Source organism: Bombus affinis, chromosome 10 (assembly GCF_024516045.1).
Source record: "Bombus affinis isolate iyBomAffi1 chromosome 10, iyBomAffi1.2, whole genome shotgun sequence".
In the NCBI taxonomy this organism is placed as follows: Eukaryota; Metazoa; Arthropoda; class Insecta; order Hymenoptera; family Apidae; genus Bombus; species Bombus affinis.
In genome coordinates, this window is record NC_066353.1 from 1197908 (window position 1) to 1213360 (window position 15453).

A 15453-nucleotide genomic window follows, 5' to 3' on the forward strand; every position below is an offset into this window, starting at 1 on the left:
TTTAATGGTGCACGATGTTCGTCGCCGTTGTCGCCAAGAGGTGCGCAGAGGGAAGCGGAACCAGCGTGGCGCGAAAGAGTTGTCGGGTAACTTTCACGCGAATCCTTCGCCGCGAGGACTTGCGGTCAGCGGAACTCGCAGTGGAAGGCGAGTTAGGACTCGGTAGTGGGGGCTGTGTCGGCGCTACCGGCGGGCGCAGAAGGCGCGAAAACGTCCTGCCGTGATTAGGCTGGCAGCTTGCGACAGGAGGTAGCACAGGACTAAGCTAGGTGGTGGCGCCGATCGCCGTGCGCAACGACAAGGAAGAACACCGCAAGAAGAAGGAACAAGAGAGACGGACCGACGTGTGCCGGTGAGCATAGTCGGCGACGGTCCTGGGACGAGTGCGAAACAAAGACGAAGAACGGAGAGAGAGAGAGAGAGAGCGTGGATAAAGATAAATCGAGGTCCTTGATTCGCAGAGCAGAAGGTGATCGTGCCGGGTCGAGGGAAGAAATTGTACAGCGATTTGTAATTGCATTGTACGCCAGACATTGATTGGGTTTCGCGATGATTTAGTCCTTTGTGCTCGAGCCTGGGTTATGTTACCTCGACGATTGTTCGATTAGGGGGAACGTTGAGTAAGATATTTTATCGGCCTCGAGTATCGCTTCTTGAGGGGTGGGGGTGGTATGATTGTGTTGCAATTTGGAAGTTCGACGGGGGCTTGAAGCAGGAGGGGGTTAATTAGAACGATAGATTACCGCCAGTAGTAGGGAGAGGGTAATTTCTAAATTGAACGTTGTCACGAATAACTTGTTAAAAAAGTATTCAACTTACACGAGTAAGAATTCAGTAGCTTAGAGAAGAGCTTGCCAGATTTTGTATATGTAGTTTGTAATGGCACATTGCGTCGATACAGGTATCGTACAGGAAATTTAATAATTTTTGTCAACGCTATTAGAAGAATATATTAATGAAGGGAAAATGTATCTGTATGATCTTATTTAGTTAAGTGCATCTAAATCTCCTACTTCGTAAACACAAGCCGATCACTTAATCCGAAATATTTCTTGTAACAAAAAGCAATTTCTCTACCACTTAGCAAATGTAAGAAGACACTTGTACCGGATCGATCGGTGCCGTAAGGTCATAAAACTCTCGGGATTCAGTGGGTTATCTGTGTGCTATAACTGGATTTTAAGAATCGGCTGGAAGCACGCGGGACACTATTGTCCAAGGTCGTTGAAGAATTTAATCGAGGGCTGCCGGAAACGATTACACCGGAGAATTTGATTTTCGAACACGGTATCCGAATTCAGTGATGGGAGCGAGCATAACGCGGATGGAGGGAAATTCGCGAGTGAAGATTCTTCGTGCGGCATTTATTGGATCGTGACAAGTAGAGAATGGGGAAAGAGGGTACGACAGCGATGAAACGCAAAAGGGGGAGAAGCTGCAAAGGGCAGAGGACACCAAGCGCTCGCTCCATAAGAGAAAAGACGAGCAGCTCTCATTAAAAGTCGAGTATTAATATTTTAACGGACGCTCGTCACTTGAACGAGGTCGTTGCGGTGCCCAACGTCTCCTTTCCAATAATCGACCGGTGTATCGTAAACTTTCCAATATTTTGTTTCTATGGTGTTCGGATGTCAAAATCGCTCGACAACATTGACGCAAAATTACTCGATTATTATCGTTCTACAATGCGATCGTTAATGCGTTCACCTTTCCTGTTTCTGCATTCAATTCCGGATCGATGTAACCGTTAGATAACGTCTCGTTTTTGTCCGGTGGTCGATCTTATCCTATCCAATTACGAATCTCACCAGGTGCGCACAGGCTGTATTGGTGCAACCAGATCGTCGTGATTCGTAAGAAAAATCGTCCAACGACGACGAGATTATCGCGGAACCGGCGAAAGAGGGTAGAGAGGGGCAAAGAAATTGCAGCGAAGGCAATCGCGAGATAAAATGACGCGATAATCGCTTTACAGATTGACGGCGGGCCAACGTGGTATGGCGGCGCGACCGTGTCACGTCGATGCTACCGGCGTCGATTCTTTGGAACCTTACGAAAGTGACGCTCGTTTCCGCGACGCTTGAGCACCGCTGCGTCCGCTCATATTACATCCAGGATTAATATTAAATTTCACACGATGAGTGCAATTTCATTACCCCCCTCCAAACGGCCCTTCGCCGTCCCAGCACCGTCGTTTCTCCACCTTTCAGCCAAACCTCGCCGATGCTCGCGCAAAGACCTATAACGAATTGGCTCTATGAGAAAAATTGCAGTCGCAATATAACGCGATAAGGACTTACTGGAATGGCGGGTTCCGATCCTATGGAGAAGTAAAAATTTCAAGAATTTCTACAGATCGATGTCTGACTCGTTGATCGTTGGTGTACCGAAGAGTCGTAGATTTACGATGAAACATAATATAAGATTGTGCTTTGTAATTTCGTGATTTGGGAACAGATACCGGTTCAGGCTACAAATCGAGCTCTGCAGGACGCTTAGACTTTTTTTTATATTAACAAATGTGACTTTATCATAATAGGAATCATGCTTTTAACTCGTTTGATCTGTACTCGTGAATCACAGATTAAAGTAAACATACTATGTTTTTTCCACTGTAGAATAATCGCGTCATGAAATTCTTCTTTTAGACGTTCGTATATCGGGTGAACGGTTGGTGCGAACGGAAAAGACCTGGACGGGCTGTTACGCACGAAAAGCCGAAAGTTAGACATTAAACCTTCCACCTTTCGCGTTCGTTTGCACGACCTACAGGCACAGATGCGTCGGCCGTTGTGCAGGTGCGTATACATATATGATTTTACATGTGAGCTTTACGCGCGCGTGTAGGGCCGAGAGGGTTGACTGGCTCTCCAGTCGATCAATAGCACCCCCACGTTTGCGTCCCTGGGTGAATGCATGCGATAGGCACCCCATTGCTATGCCACCCCGAAAGCCACTTTATATTTTAGTGGGAATGTTCTACAACCCTTGGAAAGACACTCTCGAACCGGTTCGAACGCCCGGAGACCGATGTGCCAGTGCGTCGCTGCTCTCTCCATCCGCCGCTTGTTTCGAGTCTGGCCTGGATGAATATGACAAGGTCATTTCTCTTGTTTAATCCACGTAATTAGTTTGCGCCTTTTCCCGCCCTCTGCCTGCCATGCAAATCGATAACTTCTTTCTGTTGTTTTTTTAACGAGGCGACATCACACAGCTTTGATACTCGAAAACGATTTCAGAACAGAAACTGTTATCTTAGACCATTTTTTTTTTCATAAACAAGTCCGTGTTTCAACATTCGAATGACGTATGTTGTTACTAAAATTTGACTATTCATCTCTTCTTTTTGTAACAAATGAACACATGGAAATAAGTAATTTGTTTTCGGAGCTTGAACATTAATCGTGTATTTATATAATGAAATTGTGAAATTCTGATAAAAAGTGGAGTTGACCGGCACGACTTCTGAGCAGCTCATTTATTACCGGCAGTCTGGCAATTGAATTTCAGATAATTAATATAAAGCAACGTATGCATCGATAGCAGCAAATATGTTAAACTTTAAGAGGTATCGTTATTCAATCGAACAGTAGGCAAATGAAAATATCGATCCTTTTTGAGATTGGAATTTCGTTAAGAAACTCATTACCGTTCACGACAAGCACGAAAACGTACTGTTCGAGAAGCTGGCCAAGAGGTCGAGGTAGCTTCGGCAATGAATTAAGGTCGCGACATTAATCCTGGCCGGGGTAGCGGCCATGCTATCACGACATGTCGTAAATAACCGCGGAGGGACGGTGGGCGCGGGGCGGGACAGAGGGTAAAAAGATTTCTAAAGAAATGTAAATTAAGGAATAAATTGATCCGTGCTGCTCGGTACCAGCGACACTCGCCTCTAACTGGCCGCAACGAGTGGCTCCTTAAGCGGGCCGCGTGCGCCGCTTCTTGAATGCGGTTCGATCGAACGGTCACGCAAAAAATTAATTTCGTTACCTCGGCCCCGTGCACGCTTGTAGATTGTGTCGCATTGCGACGTAATGGTCTCTGATACAACGATTGATAAGCTTACAAGATAACCTTTCCTCGATAAGACTAACAGGCTTACTTGATATTTGAGTCTCTCCCTCTGAAATGAAGCCTCGTCATAATAGAAGTATAAATAAAACGGTAGAAAGAAAAAAAGAAAAGAAAACAGGGAAAAAAGGAAGAAGATATTCATTATTCACGAAACAACGAAAAATGGACGAAACAACGCCAGCGGATTTCCAGAGAGCGCCTTTTAGGGATGAGAAGCACAGTCGGTACAGCAGGTAGCTGCAGCAGAATCATACTAGGTCACGTTTTCATCAAGACCTCAAGGTGCGGACGAGGATCCGGGAAGAAAAGAGAGGAAAGGACGAGCGAAAAGAACGGGCATACGGATAGGGGTTGAACACACCATTGTTTTTCGACACACTTTCTCTCGGCCTGGTCCTCTCGAAGACAATGCGTGCCTTACTTTTAACCCTCTCTATCGTGCTTAGCCCGATGGCCATCGTTCTTCTCGTTCTTCTTTCTCCCTTGGCTGGTATGTCGCTGTGCTCATTAAGTAAATCACCGTAATGGTGGCTCATCATCCGGGCTAAAGTGAAAATTCACTCGTGGACAGGACGCGGAATCTCGATCCTCGAAGGAATTCCTCTTCGTCGTTGTTTCGGCTTCCGGAAATTCGAGCTGAAAAAATTACAGCAACGCGTTCGCCAGTAGGGACGCTTTGTTCTTGCTCGTTGAAGTCCGCGTGTTTAAGACGTTCATCGTGGAACCTTGTACGGTATTTATGTATAAGGTGTCGCAGAAGTATAGGCCGATTAAGTAATAGGTGATGAGAAGATGAGATCTTATTTTTTGTGTATATTGTTTGATCTTGTAGTATTTTTAGTAAATGCGATAGATGTCTATAAGATTCATAACTAATTGCCGGTTTGATTACGATAGTCTAATCTATGTTAAATCTTCTGTATTAAAAAAATAAAACGAAATCGCGCACACGTTTATTAGAAAAAAAAAAGAAAGGAATGTTTCTTCATCGTCTTTTGCTACATCTTCCTCGATTGACCTGTTGTTATGAAACACTTTGTACCTTTGTAAGAAAGGTGACGCGTGTACGAGGTGTGTAGGGGAAAAAGAAAGAAGATACACGCGCGATCTCTGTCGTAACGAGATGGAGCGGCGACCGGTGTGTGTTAATGAGGTAATGAGAATAATGTGCATCGTCTGGTAGGAATATTAACGGCGGTCCGTCCTGGAATTTTGTACGCAATCTGTCTGCTTTCGAAGAAAGTATCATTTGCAGCGAAGCCGGAGAGAAATAATGAGCCGCGCCGTTGATCGATACCTCACCGCGCCGCTAACGATGCAATTTCGACGAAGTTATAAACGACCGTGGCGATCGATCAATGAGATTGAATTTTGCAACGGTCACGTTGAAAGGATCGACCGCCGCCAATGAAATAATACCGCTCGATAGCTTGTAAATATTTCGATACCCGGGCCCGACGTGACTTTTTGCTCTTCGAACTTTTCGTACTTTTCTTCTCGCTCCTTCTCCTCTTCTCTTCGCTTCCCGACCGACGTTAGCGTGTTTTCGCTTCTCCTCTCTTCTTTCCTCTTTCACTCTCTGTCACCCTCCTCTACCTTCCTACCTCACCTTCTGGATTTGATTGAATTTTTTCCCGAGGAAGAAATGTTTCCACCAAATGAATCCGTCGAAATATTGCATTCCGACAAGCACGATCCAATTTTTCGTTTAATAAAAGAGAGCTTTTCTCTTCGCAGACCTTTCATTTCTTTCTCACGCCTTTTCCGTAACCTTCACAGGGCCGAAGGGCAGAGTTTAACCCTCGCCGCCGAAACCTTCGATTTTCGATCTTCCATTGATCGCGTTTACACTTTTCCCCATTCCTGCATCTCCTCTTCCCTTAATTCTTCTTTACTATTTTCCTAATTCTCTCCTCCAACAGCAACATCTACAAAGTTCGTTACACAAGCTCGACGAGGCACAGTGCGAAGAGTTCTTTATCTGTTTCAGCGAATAAGCGTTCAACGATTAATAAAATATATTTAACAGATCTTTGCGTGGATCGTTTCTCTTTTTGTTCGTTTTTCCTCCGGACGGTCATCGAAAGTTACGATACTCGGCGACATTTAATCGCGCCGGTCAGACTGCAACTGCGACGAAATAATTTTTTATTAGTCGATTCCACGCAGCTTCTACTTTTAATTTACCCGTACATTTTAATATTGCGTATCGTTGCTTTGTGAGCTTGTAAATACAGCCGTCTCTCTCCGCGGCATCGTCCCAACCTATACGCAACTTCGCCTCTATCCTGCGGCGTGGAGGCAAATATGGACGATGGTGTGGGACGAGGGGGTTGACAGGGTGAAGGGAAGGGGTGGACCAACCGGATAGTACTGAATAAATATAAACGATAACCAATAATACCTGTAAAATTAATAATAATCATGATCGTATCGACGGGGCTCGTTCTTGCGGCCCTCCTCGCCGCCCATCAATCACATCAAAAATTCTGGATTGGTCGATACGAGCCGTCGTCGTCCGCTGTCGCTGTTCGCCGACTCATTTCGATGAGTTTGTAATTAAAAAATTAATTAAACGAAATCCCAGTCGCCGGCTGATTTTTTCCGCGCGTATCCCCGTCGTCATTGTATACACTCGTATCCTGTGTATATCGCAGGGGTCATTATGACGACTGCATTTCAACGATACCGCCCCCATCTCGCGATACTTTTCTCTACCATCCCCATTCCAACCGACGGGGATAATTGCCTATGGTCGATTTGATAGGTCCAATCTCGCTTTTATGAATTGTATATACCATTTTTCTGCACGGCAGAAAATGCCGTTTCGTTTTTAATCGACTTACGATTAGAGAATATTACAGTTTGTTTTAAACTTTATTCGATATTAACGTATCGACGATATACTCGAATAACGAAGAATTCAGAACGAACGATTTGAAAAATAATGATCTCTTTATTGCGAAGGTAGTTCGCGTTTCAACGTTTTATCGGATGCAAGTATCGATAATTGCTTTACGTATGATGACACTTAAAATGTGACATTTACAATACGAAATTTCGTGGCTTGAGTTTTTCACTCTCATCGCGAAAGTGTGAAACCAGCAACGATTACGAGAAACTATTATACGAAAAAGTCTCTGGAGATCGGTCCAAAGGACGCAAACGAGGGAAAGGAATGGAGTTCGGCATACGATCCGGACAATTCCTGAACGGTACACCGTGCTGTGACATAAATTTCCAGAAGCGCCGGCCAGGTAAAAGGGTGAAAAAGTCTGAGCCGTTAACAGCAGCGGGTTCTCCAGATCTGAGAATCGGCCCCGAAATTAAATAACTTCCCAGGGGGATTCGTCGGCAGAAAATTTACGTTGGCCAAATAAATTGTGCGCGGTCCCACATTCCACAGGCCGCTACTATTTTAACTATGTGTATAGAGAGCCGCAACGGGGTCAGGGGTGGAGGGTTGGGTGCCAGGGACCGGACGAGTTCCGACTTATATCGCGTGAAAGGCGAAAGAAAAAACTGGCGAGGAGGAAAAGAGACGCAGATACGGAAAGACACATATATCGGGGCCATTTAGAGCAACGCTCGACAGTTCGAATTGTTAGCACCCACCGGTCTCCACATCGGCTTTAATTTACTCTTATTGGCCGGAATGGGATTGCGTTGCCTAGCCTGGAATGCTTATCCATCGTTCTTTCTTTCGAACGAAGATAAAGTTCGCTCGAATTAATCGCGGAGATATGCTTGCATTCCTTTACAGTCGATCTTCGATGTAATACTCGCTGCAAATTGGGCCGTCCTTCTTTCGTTCCTCCATCTTTGAACTACGCTGTGTTTCCTCTATTTGTTTCGTTCGATGAAGTTGCAATAAGAGGTAGTAACCAACTCTGGCCACATACTCGCTACTCTACTCCTTGTCACAGTTATCCTTTTTTCCTTCCTACTTCTTATTTTCCTCTACATTTCGATTTCTTTCCTCATCCTCTTCACCTACCAGTTTCTATTTCTATCAGCCCTGGTCGTCTCCCTCCCTCTTTTTATTCGAGTCGTTCTTTATCTCCGCTTTCTAGTCTACTATACCCTTTCTCGCTCGTTCCCAGTCTCTCCACTTTGTCTCTCGCTTTCTCTCTCATTGCCACTCTCCGTTCGTCTCTGTCTCGTTTCTTCGTGGCCAGGAGTGAGCCAGAGGTCGTGTGGCCAGGGGGTGGGAGGTTCGGATTCAATTATCCGATATTAAACTGCCCCTAACCACGTTCGTGTCGACCCCTTTGGCTGTGTGGGTTCAAATGGTTGTTGCTAGCTTGCCCTCCCCGGACCACCGTCCTACCCGTAGAAGTATTAGATTGAATGGACTTGGTGTTGTACTCGCTGTTACCCGGCCGAAGATACGCCTAAAGGTGGTAGTTATAGGATCGCGCTCATGTACGCCACTTTTCTTTCCACGCTACTTCTCCCATCCTCCTGCCACCCCCTTTCTTCAATTCGTTTGTTATCGTACGGCCGGGTACCGGTACATTTGCTATAAATGGACGTCCATTCAATCTTTCAGCAGATTGAGAGCGTAATTTTAACCGGCGGAAGGCTACGTGCGTCGAATGCTCACCGATGGATTAAAATATGTGAAGTTAGAGGGATAAACGTTTAATAGGCGGATGAACAATTTCAGTATAGGATTGGTAATAGGGAATAGAACTGGCAGTTATTCTTGAAAATAGGTTTTGCGTATGGTTAACTCGGGCAGAGTTTTATTCGCGGAAAATCAAAATTCGATATATTGACAATGGAATGAAAATGAAAATTCCTTTTCGAGAATTGAAGTGGCCGGCTCCGCTCCACTTTCTGTTAAATGAAATTTTTCTCCTTTGATATCTAATATTCGCGAAAATCTGTACCATGTATTACCGATATGGCAAATTCCACGATTTACATTCGGCAAATTGTTTCGTTAGAATTCCATTGTTAACAAAGATTATTCTCTTTCGATATCTAATAACTACCAAAAAACCCTGCTATATGCCAGATAAATACCGATATTACAAATCTTGTAATCGTTACTTTCCCTTCGAGATACGATTTAATAACCCACGAATGTTAAATATCTCCGATGATATCAACCTCTGCCAAGCGAACTAATAAAGTCGAATTACACGTTTGCTGGTGCGGCAACAACATAATTTCTTCGTACACGTACCGATCGGCTTTCCCGCATGGTCGGTCGAGGAACTGGCACGACGATACACCGGCCGAGACCACTGATCTCGCAGCTCGATGATAATTAAATTGCCCCGCGGAGCTAGCGGTGACTAAACAGTCATTACAACGACTGGGTCATAATTGCGAAACTAGCAACGAACATGCTGGCAAGATAATCGTCGGCCGAGATATATCTACCTAACAGTCTAGGTCAGCCGTTAATTTACCATTATAATTGATTTGCATATAGATTGAATCAGATAAATCCGTGGGGACGAGCGGGTAGGGAAGGGGGGACGCAGAGAGGTTAGACTTACGAAGGAAAAAACCTGGGAAACATGGTCAAGTTCGCGTGTACTCTATTTTCGTTTTTCTTTCGTGGCAATAGTTTCGCGTCTCTGGTCATCGCTCGACATTTCCAATATTTTTCTCCTCTTCGACGAAATTGAGAGGCGTAAACGAATTCTAACAGCAAATTTTATCAGTTATTAAAGTGTTATACACGCATATGTCGATTATTTGTATATTTTCCCTCATGCGATAGGTCATATTCCTTTCAGTGCAGGTTAAGAGATACTGTCCTGTTTTTGCGACCAGGTTTTCAGGACAGAGATGGAAGTAAAAGACAATATCGTATATAAGCACCGCTCTACAGCGACTTAAATCTAATTTAAAAATAGTAATACTAAAAAATGTAATTTCGACACACAAAACATTGTATGGCTATGTCGTACCGTCACGTATCGGTACTTTTGCCTAAACCACCCCACAACCGAAATTCATTGTTTGTTGTGAACAACACACACATGTAATACTCTTCTACTGGTCAATAAACGTTATAAAAAAAGCACGCTAAGAGATCGTAGCGAAAGCGTATTTTCACTGACTTCGATTGGAATCACGGTTGATGTCTTTGAAAGAACGAAATGAAAAGGTATCGCGCGGGAAAGAACGGGAAAGAGAATCGGAACCATTTATTTAGTTTACCGTGCGCGCCACCACGAACGGTGCATTAACCGATTGGATGACCGATTAAGAGACGCCATTCTTTTTCATTCGATAGATCGAAAGGCTCCTCTAATGACGACAGGTTATTTACCGCTCGCACGGACGACACTTGATGTTTTTAATCGAACAACGAGATCAGCCTGTACGTATGCTACCAACCATTTCATGAGATCACCGTGTGTTTCGTGTTGCATCAGCGTTATCTTTCTTCCCATTCAGTAGTTGTTTCAGTTAGGCACAGTAATCCAGAAACAGAAGTCAAATTACTACAAGAGCACATCAGAAAAATAGAAAAATGGCTATAAGATAAACAAATAAAAGCAAACTCCAGTAAATGCAACCATATTACATTTACACTAAGAAAACGGAAACCACCAAATATCCAACTGAATGGCACGCACATAACGCAAACAAGGCAAGTTAAATACCTAGGACTTCACTTAGCACACAACTTACATGGAAGCAACATACTAAATCAATTATAGACAAAATACGGATAAAAAGAGACAAATGTACTGGTTAACTAGTGGGAATTGTAAACTCAGCATAGAAAATAAATTAAAAATATACAAAACGATAATTGTTGAAGTGGTCACCACTTCTACGAAAACTCCACATCTGGTCTTTTTAGTTTTCTCAAGCGCTGAAGTCATTGACAGCATATAGACAAAAGATTAGCAGGAAGGCAGACCATAAATAGTAGACAAGCGACGTTGGCTTCGGGGTTTTCAGTTATAAGGTAACACTGCTGGTGGACCAGCTCAAATTGTATTCCTACTTATTGTTACACTTCTCTATTAAATTAAATATATATATATTGTACCTTACACTTTATCCACGCGTTTTCTCTCTTTATACATCTAATAACCTCAACAATAATAAAACTAATTTGGACGTACGGAATGCCGCTATGAGGGACAGCAGCAATGAGCCACATAAATAAACTAGAATCGCTACAATCGAAGATACTGAGAACAATAATCAACGCCCCATGGTATGTCAGAAGCAAGGATATACGCAGACTTAAAAACACCAACGATCAACGAAGAAATCGGCAGGTACGGAGAAAAATACAAGGAAAGAACGGCAACACATCCAAACCAGCTGGCTGCTGAAGCGAGCAAAACTGTTATAGTAAGAAGACTAAAAAGAAAACACCCCATTGACCTCATTAAAGAAATAAAATAGTCAAACTCGAAGATGGTATCCCGCTGAGGGTAGCTATCCACATGTTACTTAGTAATTAAGTTAGAAAAATTTTACCAAATGTCCAGCTGGACAAATTGTAAAGTACAAATTAAATAATAATAATAAAAAAGGAGTAGTTTCTTTCATTTATCATTTTCTCTTATACGAATATTAACGTACAAATATGGCGATATTTATAACATTACTTTATCGAAGATCCAAATAAGGAAAGATTTCGCTCTGATCTGCTATCTTCATGGAGACTGGGATTTTGGATAGCTAGGAGATTAAAGTCGCAAGGAGGAAGAAAGCCGCGGCGCGATTAATTCCACGATAGAGGCGTTAACAAGCCGTCGAGCCGGGGGCGTTTCACGTTTCGTCGAACCGTTTAAATTTTCGTCTGGTCAGTTGTGAGATACATTCTCGAGCCATGATCCGGCGAAGAGATTCAGAGCAAAAGGCCAAGCACTATGGTTTCGTGATCGCTGCTGAATCTATTAGCATCGATTAGCTTCTTCGACTGACGAGATATCTGATCTTCCGGTACCGTTGTGTTTCCAGCAACTATTCTTGCTACACGAACGCTTAAAATCTCGAGTCGTATTAAATGCATATGCGTTTTTCGAAATTCCTTTGTCTATAACACCGTAGCTTGAAATCACAGAGCAAACAGCGCAAATCACAATAACAAATCAGGATGAGACAACTAGTTGTGCCAATTTTGGTCTGTATCAATCTTGTGCATCAAAGTTGGCGAATCGTGTGAAAAATCGGCGCGATTTCATGAGCGTTAGCCGGTCCAGCGATAAACTAACTGGTGCGTGTAATGTTTCATGCCATTAAGCGTAATTTGTCAATGAAAGATTATCGAGTGGTGATATATCGGCAGGCTTTTAGCCGAACGCATTGATATGTCGTATTTCAATAGCGACGATACCGTGTGGAGGGTTAACGAGAAAACATTTGTAGAACTAATTGAGGATTGTGACAGGGGTTGGCTCCGAAATAAATCGATCGTGGCCGCGCTTGTCATTGTTTCCGCTTGACAATTTTTTTTACGATGCTCAACGCCGTTTCTACGTATTTCGAAACTTAAAAATATCTACGAGAAAAAATAACTAGAAAGTTGAAACATCGTTAATTAACGGTAGAATTTGTCCTTTTCCTTAAGAATTTTCACCTCCTTTCATTATGGCCATTAAAAGGAATTAACTGGGAAGCGCCGCGAAAAAGGACTCGAAAAGACTTGCAAATTAATTAATTTCAACATTTGTTGTGACAATTTTTCAAATAGCTCTATTCTTCCTTCGTCTTATCTTCCTTCTTGGTTTTATAGTTGGTTTACTTTCATTCGACGTAAAAATTAATTCGTCGTCTTCTTTCTTTGGTACATTCTTAGTTTTATTTAATATATTATAAATTCTTACTTCAAAGTCCAAAAATGGTGTGTAAACGACGAAATATATAAAATGGATTTGTAATTATTTTAACAAGTAAAAGCATCGAATTAATTTCTACAGATAATATACATACAACCTCTTTTTTTACCTTTTTCCTCCTCGTTCTTCTTTTTTTATTGTATCACTTTTTAACATCGAGCATGGAAGCACTGTCCATGACCAAGCCCGAGTGTTACAAACAGCCACGCCGTCGAACGCAATGAATCGGATAATTAATCTGTGTTCCCTCTCGCATACTCGCAATATTTGCTCGCGAGTTAGTTGGCAAAAGCCATTTTAGCGATTATTTTCCACTCAAAAAAGCCCATAGAATAAACCCCGGAGATAGACGGCTATATGGGAGAGAGATGGCCCGGTTTAATATTTTTTAATTGCGTCGCTGGCCTGCCCGGTACCCGGCCCCGGCTTTATCACTAGCACGTAATTAAACTTTATGTTCAGCTGTCATATTTGCATTCTATCTAAGCTAGCCATTTGAAAATTAAAAAGCCCCGACGAACCTTTAATTTCGTGCCCGCGGTTTAACTCGCGGGGATTGTTTACGAGGAATTTACATAAAGTTGTTTCGCGGCTATTTCCCCAATATACGTATATATACCGTGTATAATCTTAACGAATTAATACTGTGTTACGAACCAACGGATCTATATGTTTAACCGATTTCCCCTTACTCTTTTTCTCCATTCTGTATTCAATTCTGTTCTCCCTTTTCTTTTTTCGTTGTTACTCCTTTTCTGTTCCTTTTTTCTATTTCTTTCTTTTTTTTTCTCTCTCCTCTTTATTAGACGCGTGTTTGCGTAACGCGGCCGCAAATTGTTCATTCGTAGACGAGGGGAAGGAAACGAGCCGGTCCGTAAATTGCGAAAGTTAACCGGCAAAGTGAAATTTCAGATTTCACCCGGGCAACGAGAAAAGTGTCGCGGAAAATTATGGGAATCGTTGCCGCGACGATAAATACCTCAACGTGATCTCACTGTGTACCTAAATATACCTCAGATAAATATACGAGATATCTCTCGTCACGAGTATACTGTTTAGCGGATCTCCGTGAAGCGATCAAAGTGATTCTTTAACGAAGAAAGGAGGCAAAGATCTGAAATTTGAAAGCGTTTCGCTAACAAATACGGGGAATACCATTTTCATACGATACGTTCGACACTTTCTTCCCTTTGAGTGAATGTAATTCAGTGGATATAAATCATCCGCGATTAGAAAATTATAGATATAATTGTTTTTTTATTATTTAATTTGTACTTTACAATTTGTCCAGCTAGACATTTGGTAAATTTTTCTAACTTAATTGCTAAATAACACATGGATGGCTACCCCCAGCCGGATAACACTCTTCGTGTTTGACTATTTTATTTCTTTAACGAAGTCAATGGTGTGTTTTCTTTTTAGTCTTCTTTCTATGGGAGTTTTGCTCGCTTCAGCAGTCAGGTGGTTTGGATGTGTTGCCGTTCTTTCCTTGTATTTTTCTGCGTACCTGTCGATAATAGCTATAATTGTGAAGCTTTTGCAGCTTGTCGGATTTAAACAAGGGAATATAAGATAAAATGGTGTTTTTCGTTGAAATTTCATTGAAAGATTTAGTTCTACCTTAATGTCAGTAACGTTTGAATTGATAATTAGGGTAGCTCTTATATTTACTAGATAAATGAAATTTTCACGAGATACATAACTCAATTGCTCTTCAATTAGGGATTTTTCTAACAAAAATCTTCAAACTATGCAAATTTCCGCCCCAAAATTTCTTCTTCGTACGATGCATCCTCGCGTATGTACTCGGACCGAAGGTCGAAATATAAAAAGCACAGTATTGAACAGGAAGAAAGTAGGCTGATTGTCCCGTGGTACCGTGACGCTTTGATATTAAAACAAACGTACAGGGAAAATCACTTGAATTGCGCGGTAATTAGAGCTAGGAAGTTGCTTGTTGACGTTTATTTTGGTCGCGCGAAACGCGCACAACTTTTAATGAGATATGTCTGAATTATAGAAAGCCGTTACCGAAACGGAAAGACGGAAAGATTAAAGCGCGCGCGGCCGTAATTACTTCATGTTCATTAATTGCTTTTCCAAACCTTCGTGAATTAAATTATCGCGAACTTGGCGCCATAACCGTGCCGAGGGACAAACAGACCCTGCCGTGAAATCCATTGGCCAGTCACGTGTGTCTCTCGCTGTATGAAACGATTTTCCAGGTTAAAAATAACCGGCTTCGCATCCAGAATCAACGTTGGCAGGATTTTCACTGTCGTATATCGTCTCCATGGATATGCTCGTAGCGTTGTTACGCCGTGCCGAATAATCGTTCTACGTCATTTGCACAGACCAGTCTCTGGAATTAACCAAATACTTAACGACGTATTTTAATGCAGTCAACAAGCTGGTTAGTAGGTTCGTTAAAAACTTGTTGGCTTGTCTTGCTTCATTTGAAAAAATGGAAAGTGGAGCCTGTTTTTCGAGTACAACCATGTCAGAGGATAGATACAGTGATATTCAGCTATCATCCTTTCTCGTT

At 42.5% G+C, this 15453-nt stretch overlaps 1 protein-coding gene across 6 annotated transcripts in view; it reads left to right on the forward strand.

The window, feature by feature from the left end:
• LOC126921379 (LIM domain transcription factor LMO4.1) overlaps window positions 1-15453 on the forward strand; it is a 479425-nt gene that overhangs the window by 54507 nt on the left and 409465 nt on the right. Inside the window, exon 2 of one of the 6 annotated variants that reach the window (XM_050732927.1) lies at window positions 2649-2798. The exons of the other annotated variants lie outside the window; for them this stretch is intronic. The gene's annotated coding sequence lies outside the window, so the exon portion shown is untranslated. The remainder of the gene's footprint in view (window positions 1-2648; window positions 2799-15453) is intronic. 6 annotated transcript variants of the gene reach the window in all.